Genomic DNA, 26,773 nt, shown 5'->3' on the forward strand with positions numbered 1-26,773 from the left:
TATGAGTCTTTCTGACTCCAGGCCCAGTGCTCTAACCACTGCACCACCTAGCTGCCCAAAAAGTGATCTTAGAGTAAATTAAATCCAACCCCTCAACCGATATATGAAATCTGTTTACTCTATTTTGAGTAGATGTTCATCAGTACTTTGCTTGAACACCACCACTGATTTTCTCATTGCTTGAGGAAGTCCATGATGTCTTGGGGGCAGTGGTAGTTGATTAAAAGTTCCCCCTTTTAGTGGACCAAAAATGCCTCTTTTGGAGCCCTCTTCCATTCCCCTTGGTCCTAACTCAATTTTGTTGTAACATGATATGGAAAGCATAAAAAGTTAATTTCCCTTCATCTGGTCAAATATATCTATGACTAGCTCAATGTTTGGGATCTTTGGGATGATAAAACCTCTGGTTTCTTTTTATCCATGCTAATGGAGCCTGTTGTCTATATGTATAATTCAGTAATGAAGGGCTTAGTGCTTTGATGATGAAATATCTTCACTGGCTATTTTAACCAGGAAAATCTGATAACATGCACTCCTCTAAAGAGAGAGTGGCTCTATATCTGACATACTTCTTTAGACTTTTTTTGTGGGAAGCACCTCTCTTGTGAAGAGTAGAAAAGAAGTCACCTTTTTCTCTACTTCAGAAGAAATGTTAAACTGCCAAGCATATGACAGTAAAAGAATGTGTCCTTCCTAGAAGAGCCTGACCCTGGGTTTGAGGCAGTTGAGTGATGCAGTAACTATATTGCTACACTTATGGAGAGAAAAATCTGGTCTCAAATCCTGCTCTTATATTTAACACCTGTGTGATTTGGGGCAAGTTAACCTATTTCCTCATCAGTGAAATAGGAATAATAATAGCCCCTATCTCACAAGGTTGTTTTGGAGCTGAAATGAGAAAACATGTAAAAAAAAGACTGGACCATGCACAGAGTACTGCAGATATAATGCCCCTCTACCACAGGAAAGATCATGGGGGCCTACTTCCAAGAAAGTCATCGATATGCAATGGACGTTCCTTGGAGAGATTAGAGAATATCTACACATATTCTACACACAGTCCAAGTCTGCTAACCACGAGGATAACAAAAGTCTCTTCCAATGGTGGCAGTTGGAGGCCTGGAGCAAAATTGACCTTATATTCTAGAACCAGAGGGCAAAATAGAAATTGAAAGAATTCACCAATCGCCTCTTGAAAAAAGATCCCAAATATAAAACTCCTAGGAATATTATAGCCAAATTCAAGAGTTCCCAGGTCAAGGAGAAAATACTGCAAGTACATAGATAGATAGATAGATAGATAGATAGATAGATAGATAGATAGATAGATAGATAGATACATACATACATACATACATACATACATACATACATACATAGACAGACAGACAAGAGATAAGAGATATTGTGAAAGTAGAAATGGCAATATTTTGTAATGCAGTTTTGCATTGTGGAGTGAATGAGAATGAGTTACTGAAGATACTGTAGTTGTGAGCCTGGGTGACTGGGAGCATGGTGGTGTTCCTGAGAGATAGAAAAGTTAAAAAATATATAAGATTGTTTGGGGGGGGAAAGATCATGAGTTTTATTTTGGACATGAGGCTTTAAAGCTTCCTAAAGGACATTAAATTCTAGATGGCCGAAGAGGATTGGTGATGTATGATTCCATCTCAAGAGAAAGGCTAGGGCTGGATTCTTAGTTTTGGGAATCATCTGTTTTAGGAAGAACCCTGGTCAAACAACTGAGGGTAACTAGAACTCCCCTTCCCATCCTCTGGGCAAGAGTAAGGCTCTGCCCCTTTAAACCTTGTCTTCCCTGTCAGTACTTGAAGGCAGAAACCCCAAATCCAAACTCTCCAGCTGCAAGGGACGTTCAGCTGCCTCAAGAATTCTGTTCATGTCCTGGATCCATCCATCACAATAAAACTCCTAAGAACTTTCCATCATGAACCTCTTCCTTGCCCCATGTACCCTGGGGTGTCTCGTGACTTCTGTGAAACTACCCCTTCACAGGGAAAATCAAAACAGAGGAAAGGTGGCAGTACTTGATTGGGCCATAACAGGACTAATAGGCCACATAGCTTTATATTTGAAAAAAAAATTTAAGACTTTATAATTTGAGCAACATAAAGGCAAAGCAAGGATAGTTCTGACTGCAGCTTTGCATCAATGCTGCTAGTTTGAGGGAAACAAATCACACATACATCTTAATTTTATTCATCTTTCTTAGACTGAACTCTGGGATTGGCTGTGTGTGTGTGCATATATGTTTATATGTGTGTATAGACACATCTACACATACATACATTCATATGTATATACTTAGCTAAATTGTTTTGCTGTGTTATTTCAAGAATTATTTATAATTAAGGGTATAATTGTTTTTTTTAAGTCTATATCTTTTGATCTTAACTTACTCACTGAAATTTTAATAATTTTATGGCCTATAAAACATGTCTATTATTTCTACTTTTTAAAATATTTCTTTTTTTCCTGGAACAAAATTAGTGTCTGTGTGTCTGTATGTGTGTAAAGGCACTGTGGAATGATGACACAAATTAATTATTGAATATTCCTATTCAGAAATTGTCAAATGTAGTCAAATCTAATTCTCCAACAATTTGTTGAACTCTCTATATTTTCTTTTTTTCTTTAATCTATTGTATTTTTCAACTCTAAGAAATAAACTCTAAAGTTTCTACCCTTATTATGTAATTTCTTTTGTCAGTTTGCCTAGATTTTCTTTTAAATACTTATTTTTTCCTGAATTTATGTATTTATTTTTAGTTTTCAGCATTCATTTCTATAAGATTTTGAGTTACAAATTTTCTCCCCATCTCTCCCCTACTCCCACCCAAAGATGGCAGATATACTAAATACCCCTTCCCCCAGTATGCCCTCTCTTAAACCCCTACCATGTCCCCCTTAACTTCACCCCCCCTTACTTTCTTGTAGAGCAAAATGGATTTTTATACCCCATTGCCTTTATATCGTATTTCCTAGTTGCACATAACAAGAATTTTTTAACACTTGTTTTTAAAACTTTGAGCTCCAAATTCTTTCTCTTCTTTCCCCCTTACACAACCCCACTGGGAAAACAACAAATTCAATATATGTTATACACGTGTTTTTATACAAAACATTTCCATAGTAGTCATATTGTGAAAGACTGTATTTCCCTCCTTCCTATCCCACCCCCGATTTATTCTATTTTCTTCTTTGACCCTGTCCCTTTTCAAAAGTGTTTGCTTGTGACTACCCTCTCCCCCAATCTTTCCTCCCCTCTATCACCTGCCTCTTATCCCTTTAACCCCTACCTTACTGTAGGTTAAGTTACTCAATTGAGTGTGTATGTTATTCCCTCCCTAAACCAAGTCCAATGAGAGTAAGGTTGACTCATTCCCTTTCACCTACCTGTTCTTCCCCTCCATTGTAATAGCTTTCTCTTCCCTCTTTTATGTGAGATAATTTACCCTATTCTATCTCTCCTTTCAATTTCTATTTTGCCCTCTGATGCTAGAATATCAGGGCAGTTTTTATTGATAATTTCTTTAAAGATGATGTCTAGGCTCTTTTTATTATTATTATTATTATTATTATTATTATTATTATTATTATTATCATCATTATTGCTTTCAGGTAGTCCAATTATTTTTAAATTTTCTCTCCTGGATCTATTTCCCAAGTCTGTTGTTTTACCACTGCGATATTTTGCATTGTCCTCTATTTTTTTTTTGTTCTTTTGAATCTCTTTTATAACATCTTGATTTCTCATACAGTCATTGGCTTCCATTTACTCCATTCTAATTCTGATGGAATTATTTTCTTCAGTGATCTTTTGGACTTCCTTATCCATTTGGTCAATACTGATTTTTTGTTTGTTTTTTGATCAGGCAATTGGGGTTAAATGACTTGCCCAGGGTCACACAGCTAGTAAGTGTCAAGTGTCTGATCAGAGGACCTAATTGAACTCAGGTCCCCCTGACTACAGGGATTGTACTCTATCTACTGCACCACCTAGCTGCCCCTCAATTCTGCTTTTTAAGGCATTCTTCTCCTCAGCTATTTTTTACTTCTGTTGCCATTTGAATTAGCCTATTTTTAAGGTGTTATTTTCTTCATATTTTTGGTGTCTCCTTTAGCAAGCTGTTCACTCGTTTTTCATGATTTTTTTTCATCAATCTCATTCCTCTACCCAATTTTTCCTCTAATTTTCTTACTTGATTTTCAAAATCTTGTGCCAGTACAGACAATCAGATGAGCTGATTTCCAACTGTTGTTTTTTGTGAGAATTACTTTGGGGGTAGTTTCTTTCCTTTCTGGCATTGATGTATTTGGTATATTTAGGGATCCTCCAGGTAAGGGCAGAAGCTGCAAACTAGGTTACTTCCCACTTTGTCATCTTCCCAGTATTTCTACAAACATTTTTGAGGAAAATTAAAAATTATAAACTTTGGATGAATGATACAGTGCAAAAAATACCACTGCATTTGTGGTCAGAGAATCTGAGTTCAAATCCCAGTTCTACCAATATGTTCTACCTGTTCTACCTGTATGACACTTTAAAAGTCCTGTAGTCTCTTTAAGCCTTACTTGCCTCAAGGGTTTAAAATGAGATTGGGATAGATAATATCTAAAAAAGGAGCATCTCTCAATCCAATGATCTGTGCTATTAATTAATGATTAATTACATCTATGAAAGTCGGTTTGAACCTGAAGTCCATTTGCAATCTAATTCAAAAGATGTATATTATATTCAAGGTGGGTTGATCATTGTTTACAACCAAAAACATTGTTTACAAGGTAGGAGGGAGAAAGAGATGGAGAGAGGGGAGGAGGGGGAGAGAAAAAGGGAGGAGGAAGGGTATAGAAACAGGTAGACATGTGGGCATGTATATTTGTATCTATATATGTATATATGCACACATATACATGTATAGAGACATGTGTTTGTATGTATATAGATATATATGTGTTTGTATTTGTGTGTGTATGTATGTATGTGTATATATATATATGTGTGTGTGTATATATATATATGTGTGCTATGTATAACCCTAAGTACTAATTGATGATTCAAAAACTCTTGAAGTTTTCTGACAGTTGGAGGTAGCTAATAGCTATCTGGCCTTACAGGGAGAATTTTCAGGTGTAGGTAAACTCATTACAGTACATAATGAGTAAAAGATATCTGTGATCCAAGAAAATCAATAATGGCTTATATAATTTCTAAATCCATTTAATAGTTCTATCGTTTCAGCAAATGTGCTTTTTTCTCCCATTACTGATTATCATCTTAATAGGTTCAAATAGAGTCTTTTTGTAAATGCCTTCAAACCTTGTCATGTGTGGATATGGTTGCTCCCCTTCAACTACACTAAGACTTTGTTGCTGTCATTCTTGTCTTTCAGTTTTAAAGACACAGAGATGCATGCTAGAAAAAAAGCTGAGAGGCAGTTATGTGGCACAGTGAATAGAGCACTGGTACTGCAGTTCAAATTCTGCTTCATACACTTGACACTTACTAACTGTATGACCTTCGGCCAGTCCCTTAACCCCAATTGTTTTGTCTTTCTCCATCCCCCCATAAAAAGAAGGAAAGAAAAAAGAGCGAAGCTTGGAGTCAGAAAAAGGCAGATTCAAATCCTCTCTGTGACACTATCTGATTATGAACAAGTCCTACAACTTCTCAGTGCCCATGAAAACACTCTATGTTACTACAAGTCAGAGGCCAGTTAATTCACCAACAAACTAGATGTTAAACTCTAGAATTGAGAGGCTGCATGCATAATGTTCTTTGTTCCATATTTGTAGAAATGTTCTCTCCTTTATATTTAAACAATTAAATGTACAGGGCAATCCACAACCACTCTGAAGCTAAGTTTTCTCATCTGTTAAATGGGGAAAATCAAAATTGCCTTACAGTATTGTAAATCTCACATAAGAGAATATGAATAAAGTTCTTTATAGACCTTAAAGCTCTGTATCAAGGAAAACTATTCTCAGGATCATTAGTATCATCTTCATTATTTCTTCCTGTTGTTTTTAAGTGCATTGGAGCTCAGATAAGAAAAAAAAATAGTCTTCAAAAAAGTCTCTATGCTTTGGCTGTTCTTTAATGTTTGTGTTTGGTGAGCTATTGTACCAGTGAATGGCTAGCATGACTGCTATTTGTCATTAAATTAAAGTTTTGGGATGCAGGGTCCTCCTCTCTAGATTCCTTCAATACTAATTATTATTGCTATTATAATTATAATTAGACCTTTCTCTCTTTAGATTTTTTCCATGCAATGCACAGAGAAAAGATCTACAGACAAGTTGCCGTCCTGCTTTTACATTTTATATGTATCATTACAAAGAGTATATTTCAGGTGGAAAAAATACTGCTTTTCATATTTAATAAAAGTATTGAGATATGATCTCCTTTCCTCATATGTTCACTGAAAACATCTTAAGGAAAACTCTGGGAGCAGATGGGATTATGAGGGTGATATGTATATCATTGTTTCCTAAATAATTTTTATTTCTTCTGTTAAGTCTGTTTTTAAATGTTTTGCTTCACATGAGTCAGAGATCATGAGGGTTTGCTATAATGATATGGATTCATTTTTTTATTTTTAAGGATCATTGTTATGACTGGGTAATTGTGGACAGCAGTTTTGGCTGAAATAATTATTTGGTTCCAGTACTGATCATTTGTTGAATTCCTCTTTTCTGTGGTTTCTGTAGTTCTCTTGAAGCCCCTCTTCTTGTTAATAGACTTTAGGAATCATCATCATCATCATCACCATCATCATCATAATCATCATCATCTCTGACACTGTGCATCTCTATTTGTCTCTGTCTCTTTCTCCAAATAATCTTTAAACATGGAGCAATTTATTTCATTATTCATTCTTTAGTAACTAGTAAATAAGTAAGCTTATTTTATTTTCCTGTTGCCCAAAGTGTCTGCATATCAGATATTCTGTTATTTTTTAATCTCTCATAATAACTCAAATGTCTATTTAATTGAATGAACATATTATTTCACAGAAGATTAGGATCAGGATTTAAGGTGCTTTCTTCTAGGTTGCAGCTTGAGTTTCTCTACTTTTCAGAATACACTATTCCCTTCCCTCCAGTGATTGCTGTTGATAGCCTTGTGTTTTTCAAATTCCTTCCTTTTGTATTTGAGGGATTTTATCCTATCTATAAAATCTGGGACTTGTTTAAAGAGCATGGTTTTGTTGTCACAATACAAATTCTATCAATTAATCTTTGTTTTCTGTATTCTGAAGTACTGGGCAGTTTTTCTTGTAGTATTATTTACTAGATTTTGGTGTTTAGATTTTTTTTTAATATGACATATTTCTTTGGGAGAACTGTTATTTTAAGTTGCCTTTGTTGATGCTGTTTTCAAAGTTATTTGTTTTGGCTTGTATAGAATTGCCCTGTTCTTTTAACATAATTTCCTTTTTCTTCCAGACTTTTCTGTTCTTCACATTGTACTTTTGTATTGCAAATCCATTAATCTCCCATTTTAATTTCTTCAGAGAGATTGTAAAATGTGGATTCATTTTTATTTTTGAGCTCATATTTGAGTTTTTAAATTCTTCATTCAAGATTCTAAGTTCTGAGCTATATTCATTCTTTATTATATTATAAAATTCATTTCTCTGCTATACAAATCAGAGATACTAATTGTTTTTCCATGTTCTCTTTGGAATCTCTCTAACACGAATCAGAAGACTTCTGTTTGCATTATAATATTTATTAATAAATTTCATAATCTCTCTCAGGATTCATTATTTCTCCTTAATTCTGATTTTATTTAGTTCTTGGTGCCCTGGGCCTTTAATGAGAGATTTTCTTTTTGAAATATTTTATTTCAAATATTTTACAAATATTTTGCTTATGCTATGTACTTTTATATACTCCCAATATTCACTTTCTGACTTTGCCCCTTTTAATGGTGGATACACCACCAAGACTCGATCGCAAAATTGCTTCTACTCTCTCTGGTTGTAGAGAAAGGTTGGTCTCTGGTTCCTTGTCCTGAAGAAAGGCTGGGAGGAAAGGATTAATTAACCCCAACTGTTTTTTTTTTCTTTATTTGAAGCAATTTTTATTTGAGCTATGTATAATGATTACCTTTGTCCTTCCCTCGTTTTTTTTTTTTTTTTTGTATTATAGCTCAAACCTTTCAGTCACTATTTTTTTTTCTCTTCAGAAGTTTTGTCATCTTGAGAGGGATGATAAGCTATTCCAGAGCCCATTCCATAATGTTTCAATAACCCTGCCAGATCTTCACAGATACCATATTGGTGTCAGGGCATAGAAAGCTCCCATTATATTTCCCTCTAGTTGACATTCCCCTATTTGGATGTTGATCCTCTCCCCTTACCCAAGCCATGGACAATAAATTAAGTTTTAAGGAGGTTTTGTCCTTGTCTCTACTCTTGTCCCTTTGGTCCCACTTCATCTTTTTATAGTTTATTAAGGACCGTTTTCCATCTCACTTATGAGAGAGAGAAAAAAATGTTTTCCTAGGAAAAGTTTTGAGCATGGAGTCTACTTGTGTTATTGCTATTCTGGGAAGGATATCGTTGAATTTGCTGGGAGAATTGCCAGGTAGAGTTCATCATTATCAACCTCATTCCCTTTGGCTGCCTTCACGTTTGACTTTGCTTTCTGGAATTTTTTTCTCTCCTTCTTACCACCCTGTAGAAACATATACCCTGAATCCCTGCTGTGCTGATTGATGACTGCCTGCCTAGTCCACTGATTCATAAGGAGCCTTAGAGATGGTCCACTTTTCCCCTAACCCCCACCACCACTCTCCAGCATTCTTTGGATTGCTTTTGTTTGTATTTGAATCTGTAGAGCTGAGCAAAGCCCCATGCCTACAGCAATCACTTAATAAAGGACTTATTAAAATTATAAGGACAACAATATTAACAATAGTAAAAGCTAGCATCTATATAGCAATTCCATATTTACCAAACACTGTACAGATGTTTTGCTATCTTCACAACCATCCAGAGATGCATGTGTTATTATTATAAATATTTTTATAGACAAGGAAACTGAAGCAGATGGTGGTTAACCATCCGGGTTAATATAGGTAGTATGTCTGTAGCTAGATGTGAACTCAGGTCTTCTTTACTCCAGGTCCAGTGCTCTTTCTGCCATGCAAACTACTTACTGTTCCTGTAAGTTGTTAGTTATTGTTATTGTCACTGCTATTGTTATCTATTTTATTTATCCTTTATGTATCTGTTTATCATTTGTATATATTCTTAATAATAATAATTTTGCATTTTCTTTAGTAAATGAAAATTAAGTGCTGAATGTATCTTTAAATGGAATGAAAACACCATTCTATTAATCCTATTACTTGAATTATGTGATTCACATAAAAATGCTTTATAGTCTTTCAAGGCACAGATCTTGAGAGGTTAAAAGTGAATTAATACTGTTACTTTAGGGATTCTTAAGTGGGAAAAAAACTGACAAAAGAAGGTCAGGAAGACAATATATTTTTGAGAAGAAGAAAAAAAATCATTCTGAAGAATACTTAAATTTAAACAATTTGGTATGAGAATATAATATCCCCCAATTTATCTGAAGCACACATTTTCAGTATCTTCAACCCTTTGGATCATAGCTGCTAAGTAAGAAGTAATTGCAAAAGGCCATAGAATGCTTGTATTAGAAGTCAAGTGAATCCCAACACTTTATGCTTTATCCTTTAAAATTCATTTTTAAAAAATCTTGTTGGCAGATTTCCTAGCTTGCAGAAAATTAGAAGCTACATGAAAGATGTAGATAAAGGGGAGTTACAAGAGGAGAGCATAAAAATATATTGAGGATTTAGAATGCTTTCAGAAAGAGGGATAGATGTTTTGCTTTACTGTGGTCAAACCATGTATGGCCAACTGTGCTCAGTTCTATACAACTATCATTTTAGGAATGTTATAGTCAGTCTGGAGAATGAACTGAAGAGAATGAACAAAATGATGGACAGACTAGAGCACCTGCCAAATAAAGATCAGCTAAAAGTATTAGAGATGTAGAGTGTGGAGAAGAAAAGACTTGATGGGGACAAGTTATGCATCTTCAAGGATTTGATAATCTGCCATTTGGATGATGATTTAGCCTTGTTGTCCTTGCCCCTATAAAGGCAATCTAGGAGCAGTAGTTGAAAGTTTTAAAGAAGATTACTCACCACATAAGGGATAACTTTCTTATGACTAGAACTGTAAAAAAGGAGAATGGGCTACTCCCTCTAAAGTTACAAAGTTTACCACCATTTGCAGTTTTTTCTTGCTGAGATTAGATGAAAACTTTAAAGTTTAAAAGTTTAAGCAAGACTAAATGAGCTCTTGGGCTCTTCCAAAATCTATGATTCCACAGTTCTTTAACAATTACTAATAATAATAATGAGGATTATGATAATCTTTGATGACAAATCTAGCATCTATCCAATGCTTGAAGGTTTATAAAGCACTTTCTATTACCTCAGTTTATCTTTACAAGAACCTTGGGAGGTAGGCGCTATTATTACCCCATGTTACAGAGGAGGAAATTGTGGCAGACTTGGTTAGGTAACTTTCCCAGGGTCACACATATAGTAAGTGTCTTAGGCTCAAATTAAATTCAGGTTTTCATGATGGTGGGTCCAATGTTCTATCCACTGTGCCACCTAGCTGTCTCATACTAGATAAAACAGCATTGAAAGGAGACAAAACACTAAAAAGAAAATATAGAACTATATAACTTTGCCATATAATAAAAGGAATTTTAATTGGAAGCTTTCAATCATGAAGACTATACGATTTTTAGTATCTTCTATTTCAGAAAGAAATTCTTTCTAACATCAGTCTTTTCCAATGAAAACTGTCTTCTGGTTATTGGGCCAATGCATTTAAGCTTCAGTTTTATTATTTGACCTTTTCATGGATAGTCTGAATGAAAGAGTTGAAGATAAATCACAAATATCTAGAATATATAGTTATCCCACAAAATTGTTGAGAAGGAAGGTGGAGCCAAGATGGTGGAAAAAAGACAGTGACTGGCCTGAGCTGTCCACCAAACCCCTATGAACACATTTAAGTAATGCCATAAAAACTTCCTAGAGTGGCAGAATGAACAAAAGAATGGGGCAAAATAATTTTCTAGCCAAAGATAACTAAGAAGGGCAATAAGAAAGGTCTATTGCACCAAGGTAAGAGTAGAAGACAGTACAACATAGGCCAAGCCAGCATAAATTAAACCCCAGCACCTAGTAGCAGGCCTTGGGAATCACTTAATCTGTAGCAGCAGCTGCTGCTTCTGGGGTCTTAGTCCATAAACAGTAAAGTGGTCAAAAGCTGTCAGAAGGTTCTCTTTGCTAGCACTGAGGCAGGACTCTGTTACTTTGCCTATTCTGAGATCTTGGTTACAGTCCAGGGTGGCCATCCCAGGGTGAGGAGAACAAACATGCCCCAGCTTGCAGCAGTGGAACAGGGACCCTTGTTAGTTACAGGACACAGGAAGAGTGCTTGTGGTCACTCACTTGTGGTCAAACAAAGCACAGGTCAGAAGAGTAGTAACCATACTTCTCCTTGGAAGAATTGAAAACTTATAGATCCCAAGAAGTATCTCTGAAAATAGCTGCACAAAGCCCCTGAAGTTTGAGACAGTGTGTCCTCTACCCTGGAAGCAGAACTTCACTTTGACAAGGAGTTAAAAGTCAAGAAATAGCTAGAAAAATGAACAAGCAATGGAAAAAATTCTGACAAGCGAATGTTACCATGGTGACAAGGAAGATCGAAACACACACTCAGAAAAGATAACAAAGTCAAGGAATTTTGAGAGGGGCGGAGTAGAAACAGTACTATTGCAGGGCTCGGGATTGCACCTACTTCAATTCCTCCTCCAATGTAAAAGGTGACTCTGAACAAGCTTTGGAGCTACAGAGCCCACAAAACGACACAAAGAAGCTAACCCCCTGCTGAGGACAGCCCAGCAGGCTGGCAGGAAGTGGACAGCACAGCCTTTTGGGAGGTGAGCCCAGTCCCACACAAACCAGAGGTTTTAGCCTTGGGGCAGCCACAACCAGCCCTTGGCTGGAGGGACTTCAGATCACCAGCAGCTGTGGCGGTTTGCAGAATTATCAACCCATAGATGCTGAAGACAAAGTGAGAGTTCAGTGCAGTGTGGTCTTTGGGACCTGCGAATTTGGGCGTGTGTTCCACCTTTTGCCCCCTGGAGGTAGAAGCAGCTAAGGTGCAGCCTCTGCCATGTGGCAGCTTCAGCTCCTGGCCTGCAGATTGTAGGGGGACCAAGTAACCAGTCTGAGGGGTAATCACTCTGGTTTTAACCTGCTTGGATATGGCTTGCATTCTATGGTACAGGTTCTGGAGTGCATGACCACTTTGCCAAAGCATGGGGAGGCTTCAGAGAAGGGACCCAACTAATAGCTCCAGGACAAAGCTCCCCTCTCTGGCAGCAGAGTGCTATTGTGGCAAAATGCTCAAAAGTCAAGTAATTGAGTGGCAGTATGAGCAAAGGAGGGAAGCAAGGCAAGCACAGAAATCCGACTTTGCACTCCTTTTTGGGGGACAAAAAGCATAGGGGCATGAAACAGGAGGAAGACAGTAAAGTCAGAACTCCTGCACAAGAAGCTTCCAAGAAAAGAATAAGCTGCTTACAGACTATAGAGGAGCTTAAGAAGGATTTTGAAAACCAATTAAGAGAAATGGAGGAAAAATTGGTAAGAGAAATGAGAACCATGCAAGAAAATTATGAAATGAAAGTCAACAAACTGACTGAAGAAAATAACACCTTAAAAATAGACTAATTCAAATGCAAAAGAGGCTCAAAAAGGCAATGAGGAGAAGAATGCCTAAAATGCCAAATTTGCCAGATGGGAAAAGAATCTCAAAAGCTCACTGAAGAGAATCATTCCTTCAGAATTAGATTGGAGCAAATGGAAGCTAGTGACTATGAGAAATCAAGATACTATGAAACAGATCCAAACAAATGAAAAAATAGAAGGCAATGTGAAATATCTCACTAAAAAACCACTGACTTGGAAAATAGATCCAGGAGAGATAATTTAAAAATTATTGGTCTCCCTGAAAGCCATGATCAAAAAAAGAACCTAGAAATCATCCTCCAAGAAATTCTCAAGGAAAAATGCCCTGATATTTTAGAACCTGAGGGCAAAACAGAGGTTGAAAGAATCCCCTGATCACCTCCTGAAAAAGATTGCAAAAAAGAAAACTCCTAGGAATATTATAGCCAGGTTCCGGAATTCCCAGATCAAGGAGAAAATATTGCAAGCAGCCAGGAAGAAACAATTTGAATACTGTGAAAACACAAACAGGTTAACCCAGGATCTGGCAGCTTCTACACTGAGGGATGGAAGGCAAAGGGCTTGTAATGTGATATTCTGGAGGTCAAAGGAGCTGGGATTAAAACCAAGAATCACCTACCCAGGAAAACTGAGTATCATGTTTCTGGGGAAAATATGGTCATTCAATGGAATAGAGGATTTTCAAGCATTCTTGATGAAAAAAAACCAGAGTTGAATAGAAAAGTAGAAATTCAAATACAAGAAGCAAGAAAAGCATGAGAAGGTAAACAGGGAAAAGAAATCATAAGGTACTTATCAAAGTTGAACTACTTACATTCCTACATGGAAAAATGATAGTTGTCAATTATGAAAATTTTCTCAGTATGAAAATAGTTGAAGGGAATATATATGTATACATACAAATATATGTCTCTATAGGAGGGTATATGGCATATGAATACATATGTGAGTATCTGTATATATGTGTACAGGTATACATAGACAGAGGGCACAGGACCAGTTGAATAGGAAGGGGTGATACTTAAAAGGTGAAATAAAGAGATGAGAGAGGAATATAATGTGAGGAGATGGGAAGAGATAGAATGGGGTAAAATTATCTCATGTAGAAAAGACAAGGAAAAACAATTACAATGGAGGGGAAGAATAGGAAGGCAAAATGAATGAGTCAACCTTATTTTCAATGGATTTGGCTTAGGGAGGGAATGACATACACACTAAATAGGGTATCTCACCCTACAGGAGATTAGGGGGGTAAGGGGATGAGAGCAGGGATGATGGAAGGGAGGGCAGGCTTGGGGGGAGGGAAGTTGGAAGCATCCAATTTTGAAAAGGGACAGGATCAAAGTAGAGAATAGAACAAGTGGGGGGGTGGGATGGGATGAAGGAAAATATAGTCAGTCTTTCACAATATATCCACTATGAAAATGTTTTGCTTAGCTACACATGTACAACCTATATTGAATTGCTTATCTTCCCAGTAAGGGTGGGCAACAAGGGAGGTAGGGAAAGAATCTGGAATTCAAAGGTTTAAAATCTTTTTATTATAATTATTATGATTATGATTATTTTATATGTAACTGGGAAATAAGATATACAGGCACTGGGGCATAGAGATCCACCATGCCCTACTGGAAAGTTAGAGGGGGCATGGGGAAAGATATAGGAGAGAGCAGATTGGGCAGGGGATATTCAGTGGGATTGCTGTTTTGGGGTGGTGGGTAGGGGAAAAATGGGGAGAAAATTTGTAATTCAAAACCTTGTGGAAATGAATGGTGTAAACTAAAAAATCATAAATAAACTACAAAAAATAGAAAAAATGAATTTTGAAAACTATCTTTACATATAACTACAAAAAATATAGGAAAACCAACTCTCATGATTATTGTGGAATGGGGCTTTGGGGCATACCCAAATTATCCAACATTTACAGTTTCTTAAATGAATCCTACTTAGGTATGAACTTAAGGACCTTCTATTCCAGTTTGTACACCTTTGAAATATTTGAATTTGTCAGTATTCTTCCTTAAATATAGTGGTGCTGGTGATGGTGGTCATAGTAGTGATGGTGGTGGTAGTAGTGATGGTGGTAGTGCTGGAAGAGGAGGAGGTGGTGGTGTGTCTGTGTGTGCAAGGGTGGTTTTTATTACTCCTTTCACTCTACTTACCTTTGCTCTTTGGAAAAAGCTTCAGAAAATTCTGCATGATTTATATGCAAAAAAAGAAATGAAAACTAAGAGGGATGATCTATGACCTTTTATACATTCATTGAATCATGAACTTCTCTAGCTTCAGAGACAAAGTATGCCTTGTCACCAGTACAAAACCATCCATTGATAAGTCACAAATGCAAGAAGTAAAGTCACCACCACCACCATCTAACCCATCCTCAAGTACCACACACATCCTCATCCCTGCCCCAGAGCTTGTGTATGGTCACCTAATAACAGGGATAGCTATTCTGAGAATGCTCCATAGTATGCCCTATCCTGTTTTGCTCCTCTAGTTATAAGATGATGAGGGCACTTCTTGAAATACTAGCAGCATCGCACAATCCTTTCACTGAGTTTTTACTTACTCTTTTCAGAAGTCACAAGGGCACAGGTGAGCTTCGGGGAATTGCATTGGAGCCATTCTTCTTCCACAATGATGATTCTCCTGCTTTCCTCCATACTGCTGACATCCTGTCAAAGACAGTAACTTTGATTTATGACCTTAGCCAATCGATCTTTGCTCTTGTCCTGGATGAATCATTGACTTCTAACCTCTGGCCATGAACAGATTTGAGACTTGTGATTTTCATCCCTTGTGATTGAATTTGAATGCTTCTACTGCTTACATGAATTTCCTTATGCTTATATGAATTTCCTTCAAATTTTTCAGATCTTATATCGAATTTTATTTTGAATAGATTTTGTTTAATTCTCCACACATATCTCAATTCTGGTGTTTGCATTTTTAAGTTAGACTGGATATGTCATAATTCATCATGAAAGAATTACTTGAAGTTATAAAAAAGTGCATAAAGGAACAGCTGTTGTCTTGCTGAAAGCAATGCATTAGGGCATGCATATGTTAGCATGGAACATGGGGCTGATTAATTGTTCATCTTTTTTACAGTAATTTTTAAAACTTTATGTTAATTGTCATCTATTTCAGGAGCAGCCTGTGTGGGATTTCCTTTTTTTCAGTGAACTTATTAAAAATAAACAAGTAATAATTAAGTTATTAATTGTTATGTTAATTGTTTCAGTTTGGGGAATCTTAAATTATACACTGCACAGTAGAACTGGCATGCTTAATATTGATGTTATGTGAATTATGGAACAGCTATTAGTTATAATAATAGATCATTTTTATGTAGTCCTTTATATTATCCAAAATATTTTCCTTCTTATAACATGATGAGGTAAGGAGTACCAATATTACCTACTTTATAGATGAGGAAACTAAAGCCAAGATCAATATATATGTATATCACATATGCAAGAGAAGTGTTTGATGTGAAGGAAAGAACAGTGGATGGTAAGTCTAAAGTCTTATATTCAAGTAAGTGTCAACTGCCACTTGCTGGCTGTGGAATTGTGAGCAAGGTAACTGAACCTCTCAGAGCCTCAGTTTTCTAAAGTATAAAATGGAGGTAAAAATAACAGTGTTGTTATGAGGAGCAAATAAAACACTATCAATACTTCACTTTGCACAACTTAAAACACTATGTAATTGACAGCTATCATCATCATCAATAAATGTTTATTATATACCTCAACATATGTATAGAAATATAAAATTTTAAAAGTTAATTCTGAAAAATGTCAAAAATTATAATTGATTAGAAAAAAAAACTAGGTCAATATAGAGGTTTTTCTGAAAACTTATAAGCACTTCACTATGGGAGGATGTAGGTTAATACTTAATAGTGATACAGACTTTTCACAAACACACCCAAAGGAATTTTTTTTAATGACCAGAACAACAAGAAAGAGTTATGAGATGTTCTCTTCAGTCTAACTGCAAATTTTTTTTAACTCCATAGAAACTTTAGATACAAAACAAAGATGGTAGAAAGCAAGTGCAGGCCTAGAACCTGACAAAAGGCCACACTAGCACCCAATTATCAGAGTGTCCATAAATCTTTCCCAAAGGCATAGCAGAAGAAAGGGCCATCCCATCATTCCAGTAGAATATAATATAGTCCACAAGCAGCAAAGTTCATAATCATTTCTACCCAAGACAAAGCAGGAGAATGACCTAGACCAGTGCAGAGGGCAAGGAAACACAGGACTCAGGCAGGTAAGCCAATACTCTCCCCAGTCACAACAGGAGCTGTATTAAAAAGAAGAACAAGGCTAGATCCTGGGAAGCAAAGCATTGAATATCTTCCTGAAGCTATATTTAAAGAAATAATGCATGAATACTACATGAGACAAAAGAGTTAATTCTCCCAGTTTTTCAGAAAATAAAAAAATAAGTAAATAGGGAATGATAATAAGGAATAAAACAATACAGTCCCAAACTGTGAGGTACCTTGTTCACAATCAAAACAATCAAAATTTATATTCCTTTGGACAGAGTACCCACATATAAGGGTGCGACTCTCCACATGTGCATAGGGAGAGAAAGAAGAGGAGAAGAAAAAGGAGGAAGAAGTAACAGCATTGCCCAGCTGGAACTGGCTGACTGGGCCCTCAGGGAGCAAAACTACTACCCATAGACTATTGTTCATCCTTCCTCAAAGAAGGTCAATGATATATTTTGAATTGCAAGTAAATTGGATTTAAAGTGAGACAACAATAATACTGTATCATAATCATATGCCACAACGTTTTCAGCCATTCCCCAATTTATTAGCATCTCTTCAATTTTGAATTGTAAAGCCAGTCACTAGCCGCTCTCCTGAGGACTGCTGCTGTGAATAACTTTAAGGGTCTAATAACATAGTATAATGAATTCTCTTTTTATTCACCAATAAAGTATAGCATAACATTCAAGAAACTAAAGCTTAACATTCACAACATAACAACTTATTACTAAAATGGCCATGTAATCTTAAACAAAAGATATCATTCAGTATATCTTATAGTCATCTTTAAGGGGTAGCAGAAAATACAAAACATCTTTCACCCCTAGGTCACAGTAAGTTACAAATCTCCTCAGTCAATACAGAGGATCCAAAGTAAAGTCCTCTTTCATCTTGACTTGAGGCTGGTTTCCAAACCCCACTCCAAACCCCATGGCTCCTTCTCCATGGGCTGACTGCTCCCAGTTCATGCCTAGATTCACAAGTAGGCAGCTCTCTGCTCCTGTTCCATTTCACAGGGACTGCTCCACTCCAAGCTCTCCATAGTTTCTGTTTCTAAGAAAACAGAGCTCAACAGGGCTATAATGTTTACACACATTACCAACACTATCATCTCAATTCACTTTCTGTCTGAGAAATCAACACAAAACAATAGACGGGGCTTCTGTCTGAGAAAGTAACACAGATCAACAGACAGAGCACCAATATTGCAAACATTTTCCCTCTCATTTCTGCCTACTCCTAGCTCTACTTGAGCTCTTATCTACTCCTTCTTATTCCACCCTTTTTGCAAGCTCCTCGCACTGTGGGCTCCATGTGATTGCATTGGCCTATTAAGGGGCAGGAGATATCTTCAAATTCTCTTAGGCCTATTGAGAGCAAAGAAAATCTTCAAACTCCTTTATACCCATTAAGGGCAATACAGTGTATACTATTTCCAATCAAAGACTCTTGATACAATCAAAGGTGAAATTGAAAGGCATTTCATTAGCTAAAACAATCCAGAAAAATAGCAAAAAAATCATATTTTGCTTGCCTTTGCAACCACATGCGCACACACACACATACATATACATATAGCTGCTATAAATATTTTTTATGTGTATGTCTTTTTCCTTTAATGTCTTTGTGATACCAACCTAGTACTGGTATTGCTTGATCCAGAGGTTTGCATCATTTCTTAGCCCTTTGGGCCTAGCTTCACTACTCCATCATCAGTTGCTTAATGTATCTAATTTCCTTTCCTCCCTTGTAGCATTTGTCATTTTTGATATATGTGAGATGGTAACTCAGCTGTTTTAATTTATATTTCTCTAATCAATTGTGATTTAGAAGATGTTTTTAATGACTATAGACAGCTTTGATTTCTTCTTCTGAAAACTGCATGTTTATATCCTTTGACCATTTATCAATTGTGGAATGGTTCTATATATTTATAAATTTAATCTAATATTTATAAATTAATTTACAATTCTGTACTCAGTATACATTTAAAAAATGAGACCTTATCAGAGAAACTTGCTGTAAAAAAGTTTATTATTACTAAATCATCTATGACACCTTTTAGCATAATATAGCTTATCTAATTACCTCTGTTAATTAGGTCAATTTTTGCTTTTTCTGGGATCATGATTATTACCTTTGCTTTTTTTTTCTTACTTCAGCTGAGGCATATTGGATTCTACTCAGGCCTTTATTTTAACTCTGTGTGAGTCTTTCTGCTTCAAGTGTATCTCTTGGGGTGGCCATGTGGCTCAGCGAGTAAGAGCACCAGCTCCAGTGTCGGGATGACCTGGATCAAATCTGGGCTCAGATACTCAGCACAACACACAGAAACAACTGGCCATGTAACCTTGAGCAAGTTACTTAACCCCGATTGCTTTAAAAAAAAAAAGTGTATCTCTTATAAACATCACAGTGTTGAATATCTTTTCTTTTGCTTCCATTTTATGGGTGAGCTCAACCTATTCACATTCACAGTTTTTATTATTGTTCATTTCCTTCCATCTTTTTTGTGTGCCTTTTTTTGCAAGAAAAATTTCCCCACTGTACATCTGCCTTATCCCTTCTTCTATTTCATCTCACTTTATTACAGCTTCATTTTTTGTTATTTTAATCATTCCAACATTATTGACTTATATCTATGCCCTCCGTCTATGTAAACTCTATTTAACTGCCATAATAATGATAAAGTTCTTAATAATTACATGTTTCATCTTCCCATATAATGAGTCCCTTATGATTACCCTTACATATTTCCATTTTACATTTCTCTTGAGCCTGTTCAGATTTGATCTTTTCATCATGAATATTTGAAAATCATTTATTTCATTAAATATCCGTATTTTCATTGAAAGGATTACACTCAGTTTTACTGGATAGCCTAATCTTCATTGTAATCCTAGCTCCTCTGTCTTCTAGATTTCATATTGTCAGCCCTCTGTTTTTTTTTTCCTCAGTAAGCTGCTCAATGTTGTGTGATCCTGGATATTGATTCATAATATTTCAATTGTTTATTTTTGGCTATTTATTTTCTCTTTGACCTAGAAGCTCTGGAATTTAGCTATAATGTTACTGGGAGTTTTCATTTGGGGATTTTTTTCAGGAGGTGGCCAGTGGATTTTTTTTTCAATTTTTCTTTTACCCTCTACATCTAAGATATCAGATTTTCTTGAAAATTTCTTGAAATATGACATCTAGACTCTGATCACAAATTACTGGTGGTTCAATACTTCTTAAATAATCTCTTTTCACTCTATTTTCCAATGGGGTGTTTCATATTTTCTTCTCCTTTTTCTTTTTTTGTATTTCTGTTTTTATTATTTCTGATGTTTTATAAAATATTTGCTTTAACTTAGCTAATTCTAATTTTTAAGGAATTATTTTCTTCTGTGAGCTTTTCTACCATTTTCCCCCATTTGGCCAATTTTCTTCTTAAGGAGACCTTTTTTTGCAGTAAATTTTTATACCTCATTTTCCATTTGGTCTTGAAAGTGCATTTTGTACCACTTTTACCAGTTGGACCAATTCTGTTTTTTAAGGTATCATTATATTCAATATTTGTGTGTGTGTGTGAGTTGTATGTGTTGGCTTCCTTTACCAAGCTTTTAATTCTCTTATCATAGTTTTCTTGAACCTCTCTCATTTCTTTTCCCAATTTTTCTTTATGATTATTTTATCTTTCTTTAACTCTTCTAGGAATTTTTTTTTTTACTTTGGGTCCACTTAGCATTTTTTCTTTGAGAATTTCATTATAGTTGTTTTCAAATTGTTGTCTTTTGAGTTTATGGTTTTGTATTCCTCACTGACATAGTAGCTTTTTAGGTCATATATATGTATATATTTTGGTACACTCATTTTTCCAGTCTTTTTTTTTTTTTTACTTTGAGCTTTATGTTAAAGTTGGATTCTATTCATTATTTGGGGGTGAGGAGGCACTGTAACAGGATTCAGTCTATTTTTGTGCTAGTATTTTCATATCTAGTACTAATGATCTTCAGAGAGGTGTGGTCTCTATTCGCCTATTCTGCGCTCAGGTCTTTATCCCAGATATTACCTGGTCTTCTGTAGCTGCAAGTACTAGCATTCCCTTTACCTCGGAACTGGGACCAGGCCCCTGATCCCTTCTGAAAGACCCCCAGTAGTTCTCTTGGCCCTTAAACTGCAACCCAGGATTATATATGATCAATAGTGTTGCCAGTCAACACCAGCTACATTCAATACTATAAAAGGATCCCCTACAATCTTTTTCTGACAAGTTTTCTAACCCTTTTACCATATCTGGACTGAGTTCCTGAAGTTCCTGCTACTGCTGTTATATCTACTATTATTTCCTTCAGATGTGTAGGCTCTAGACAGGCCTCCACTCATATGCCATAGACTTTTCCTGCTTACCTCTTAAGTTTTCTTAGGTCATAAAAATGTGTCAACCCAACTTTTTTTTTTGGCTCTACCATTCTAAAATGTGGTTTGAGGCATTATTTTAATGTTGTTTGGAGGGGAATTTGGGAGAGTTCAGCTAGGTAGCTGCTCCTAATCAACCATCTTGATTCCTCCTATATAGATATATTTTTGAATATAGATAGGCAGATAGATAGATATGCATATATTCAAATGTATGTGTATATATATATATATATATATATAGATGTGTATACACACACACACACACACACACCTTTCTGTATATCTGAATAGCTAGCTAGCTATCCAAAACTTAGTTTATCTGCTCCAAATATTATAGCACCAAAATATTTCAAAGAAAATGACATTGAGTTCAAGGGAGAATAATACATTAAAAAAATAGATATCATTACATTCATAAGCCATACTATAATTGATAGACACCTACTTTTCCCCCAGATATTGCTATCACAAAATGTGTCACCAGAAAAAAGATATACATAATTACATACATATCTTTGTCTCTTTGACCCAACCCTTAATCATTATGGCTATTATTCTCTTAAATCCAAACCTAGGTAGATCATACTACTTGAAATTACCTCCTTCTCTTTGCATCTATCTGTGAAAAACACATACAAACATATTTACATAATTATATACATACATGTATATATCTATGTAGACATATATTTGTATATATCATATAAATTATATACATATGTGTATAAATGTACATATGTGCATATTTGCGTATGGGGCTAGATGACTCAGTGAATAGAGCATCAGTTCTGAAGACAGGAATATCTCAGTTCAAATCTGGCCTTAGATACTTACTAGCTATGTGACCCTGAGAAAGTCACTTAATCCTCTTTATCTTAGTTACAGGCCATGGAGGAGCTCAAGAAGGGTTTTGAAAATCAAGTAAGAGAAGTGGAGGAAACACTGGGAAGAGAAATGCGAATAATGCAAGAAAATCATGAAAAGTGAGTCAACAGCCTGCTAAAGGAGACCCAAAAATACAATGAAGAAAATAAAACCTTAAAAAGTAGACTAACTCAAATGGTAAAAGAGGCCCAAAAAGCCAATGAGGAGAAGAATGCTTAAAATTTAGAATTGGACAGATGGAAAAGGAATTTCAAAAACTCACTGAAGAGAATAATTTCCTCCAATTAAGATTGGAGCAATTGGAAGCTAATGACTTTATGAGCAATCAAGATACAATAAAACAGATCCAAATAAATGAAAAAATAGAATGTGAAATATCTCATTGGAAAAACCACTGCCCTGAAAAATAGATCCAGGAGAGATAATTTAAAAGTTATTGGACTACCTGAAAGCCATGATTGAAAAAAAAAAGAACCTAGAATTCATCCTTCAAGAAATTCTCAAGGAAAATTGCCCTGATATTCAAGAACCAAAGGGCAAAATAAAATAGAAATTGAAAGAATTGACTGCTCACCTTTTGAACAAGATCACACAAAGAAAACTCCTAGGAATACCATAGCCAAATTTCAGAGTTCCCAGATCAAGGAGAAAATATTACAAGATGCTAGGAAGGAACAATTTTACTATTGTGGAAACACAATCAAGATAACACAAGATCTAGCAGCTTCTGCATTAAGGGATCAAAGGTCTTGGAATGTGATATTCTGGAGGTCAAAGGAGCTAGGATTAAAACCAAGAATCATCTACCCAGCAAAACTGAGTATAATGCTTCAGGGGAAAATATGGTCATTTGATGAAATAGAGGACTTTCAGGCATTCTTGATGAAAAAAAAAACAGAGCTGAACAGAAAATTTGACTTTCAATTATAAGGAGCAAGAGAAGCATGAGAAGGTAAACAGGAAAAAGAAATCATAAGGAACTTATTAAAGTTGAACTATTTACATTCCTACATGGAATAATATTAATTGTAACTTATGATACTTTCCTCAATATGAGGATAGTTGAAGGGAATATATGTATACATATGTATATATGTATGTATAGGAGGGTATATGTGTGTATAAATATATATGTGAGTGTGTGCATATGTCTGTACATGTATACATAGACCAAGGGCACAGGATGGGTTGAGTATGAAGGAACAATATCTTAAAAATAAAATTAAGAGGTGAGAGAAGAATATATTGGGAGAAGGAGAAAGGGAGAGATAGATTAGGATAAAGTATCTCATACAAAAGAGGCAAGAGAAAGCTGTTACAATGGAGGGGAAGAGCAGGAAGGTGAAAGGGAATGGGTCAAACTTGCTCTCATTGAATTTGGCTTAAAGAGGGAATAACATATATACTCAGTGGGGTATCTTACTGTACAGGAAAGCAAGGGGGAGGGGAATAAGAGGGAGGATGATAGAAGGGAGGGCAGATTGGGGGAGAGGGTAGTTAGAAGCAAACACTTTTGAAAAGGGACAGGATAAAAGTAGAAAATAGATTAAGTGGGGTGTGGGATAGGATGAAGGGAAATATAGTTAATCTTTCACAATATAGCTACTATGGAAACCATTTGGGTATCTACACATGTACAACCTATGATGAAATGCTTGTCTTCTCAGTGGGAGTGTGTGAGGAGGGAAGATGGGAAAGACTCTGGAAATCGGAGTTTCAAAAATAAATGTTAATGTATGTTACACGCAACTGGGAAATAAGATATACAGGTACTGGTGTATAAAAATGCATCTTGCCCTACTAGAAAATGGGGGGGGGGTAATAGGGGAGGATATAAGAGAGAACAGATTGGGGGAAGGGGTATTCAGTAGGCTCACTATTCTGGGGTGGGGGTAGGGGAGACACAGAGAGAAAATGTTGTGACTCAAAATAGAACCAACATTGCCTGCTGAAAAAAAAACAAAGGAAAACCTCAGCTGAGGTAACAAAGAGTTGGATATGACTGACATGAATGAACAACAATAGAATGTATTTATATTTGTATGTGTGTTTATTTAAGTGCATTTGTAGATGGGCCCAATTATATGGGCTTCTTCATTCATGCTTACTCTGATTCTACCTCTTGGGATTCTCTTAAGCCATATAGAAAAAATAAAACATGTAGGCATATGTGTATGTGTTGTCTATGTATGTCTTCACACTTACCTGCATATATAAAATCCCGGACATTCTGGAACTTTTTCACTGTCCTAGTACCTTCTAATTTTTGTTAAATATGTAAATATTCACAGTACCTGCTAGCATTGGCTATATACCAACATCCATTTCTAGAATCTCTGACTGTGAATTCAGGCCCTCAACCAATGTCTAATATCAATTACGAAACTCACATGTGATATTTACATATGACCAAGGTATTTTCCCAACCCATTTGGGTTTATTTAGGAATACCTCCTCCCATGTCTGGCATCGATTATGTGCCCTCAGTAAAACCATCTTTCAGATATAATAACTTCATTGTTTAGACTCTGAATGTGTGTTCCCACTAAGATCTTTGAAATAGTACATGTTGCTATCATGTGAGTTAACCTGCCCGTTTCTGAGACTGAATCACTGACTGTGTAGCCATACTAGATGCTTGTCTCATTCAAATTAAAAATCATATTTTTCAAGATTCATCATATAAAGGGTAGAAGAAGTTATAATAATTAGACTTGCCATTGTATTTTTGCCAAGTTTTGAGCATTTGTTTTAGCAATTATTAAAGTTAAAAATCATACTAAGATTTATGGGATGATCTGCACCAGAATTATTGAACTTTCTAGGTTTCTTCTTTACTTTGTTATTTTTCTTTAAAATTTCTACTCATCACATTAAGAAGGCTTGAAAAATGCATAATAATATTAGGGTTTCGATTTTCCCTTCGAAGTTCCATTGAGTTTTGCAAAGTCCTAGGTGTTAACCATTTTATCTATCTTTTGATGAATTAATTAATTGATTTGCTTTTAAAAAATTATCTTGTGTTTAACTCTACTTTTTAGAATATTATAGTTCAAGGGATGATCTACTTTATTAGCAGTGGAGAACCTTGCCCTTGAGGTCACATGTGGCTCCTGAGGTCCTCAAGTGTAGCTCTTTAATTGAATCCAAACTTAAATGTTTCACTGAAAGGGCCACACTTAAGGATCTAGAGAGCCACATGTGACCTTAAGGGCACAGGATCCCCACCCTTGTGACCTTTATTATACTTGCTTCCATGTCTCATGTAATCCTGTTTAGGATTCCTTGGTACTTGTCCTCTTTATATTACTATGTTATGTTATGTTATGTCATGTTGTGTTATGTCATGTTGTGTTATGTTGTATTGTACTATACTATATTGTATTACATTATATTATATTAATTGTATTATATTAGTTGCATTGTATTCATTGTATTATATGTGTTGTGTTACATTTATTACATTATATTATATCATATATTATATTATCTTTGGCATTTTGTTGTAACGTGCCTGGATATTTTAAGTTTGGGGTTCTTGTAGGAGGTAATCATTGGATTCTTTCTATCTTGTTATTCCCTCTAGTTCTAATAGAACAGGATATTTTTTTCTTTTCATTTCTTGAAATTTGTTTTCTATATTTTTCTGTTTATTTTTTCAGGTTGCTAAATTATTCTAAAATTATTTCTCCTTATCAATTATATTTTCCCTGTCAGTTAGTTCTGATAGTATATACTTTAATTTTCTTCATTCCCCCTCCCACTTTTCTTTATTTTGTTGTGACAGTATATTTTCTCATGGATTCATCGAGTCTCACTTTTTTTTCATCTTTTCTTCTTTCATTTTTATTACCCCATATTCTTTTTTGAAAATTTATACTTTATTTCCTTTTAAAAATTGCTTTATTTTTTTCTAGGCATACCTGTAAATATTGAGGCTAAGCCATTTTTTTCTCCTATGGGCTTCTTCATTCATGCTTACTCTGATGCTACCTGTTGGGATTCTCTTAAGCCACTCAATTTTTCTTTTCACTTTGTTCCTTATTTCTCATATTTTTAACATCAATTCTTACTTTAGTTTTGTGCTTATGACAGTTCCTTCCATCGTTCTTATATTTTTTTGGGAGGCTTTGTTAGACCTGCCCTCTCTAATATGAAAACCACTGCCTCTGTTGATTGTAATGTTAATGGGATTTAAGATGTTCCCCATACATTAGTTGGTTCCACTTGGAGCCCATTAAGGGAAACTTGTGTGTGTGTGTGTGTGGGGGGGGTGTTGCTTATAGAAAGGCTTTTACACCTTTTTGTAATTTCTAATTAGGCACTGAGTCACAAGGGTTGCG

General features: G+C 35.6%; 1 pseudogene; it reads left to right on the forward strand.

Moving 5' to 3' along the window:
* Window positions 1–26,773, forward strand: part of LOC138156699 (probable phosphoglycerate mutase 4) — a 105,535-nt pseudogene that overhangs the window by 64,536 nt on the left and 14,226 nt on the right.

Source organism: Petaurus breviceps, unplaced genomic scaffold (genome assembly GCF_028583685.1).
Source record: "Petaurus breviceps papuanus isolate PSGF00001 unplaced genomic scaffold, PetGlider_PUasm1.0 156, whole genome shotgun sequence".
In the NCBI taxonomy this organism is placed as follows: Eukaryota; Metazoa; Chordata; class Mammalia; order Diprotodontia; family Petauridae; genus Petaurus; species Petaurus breviceps.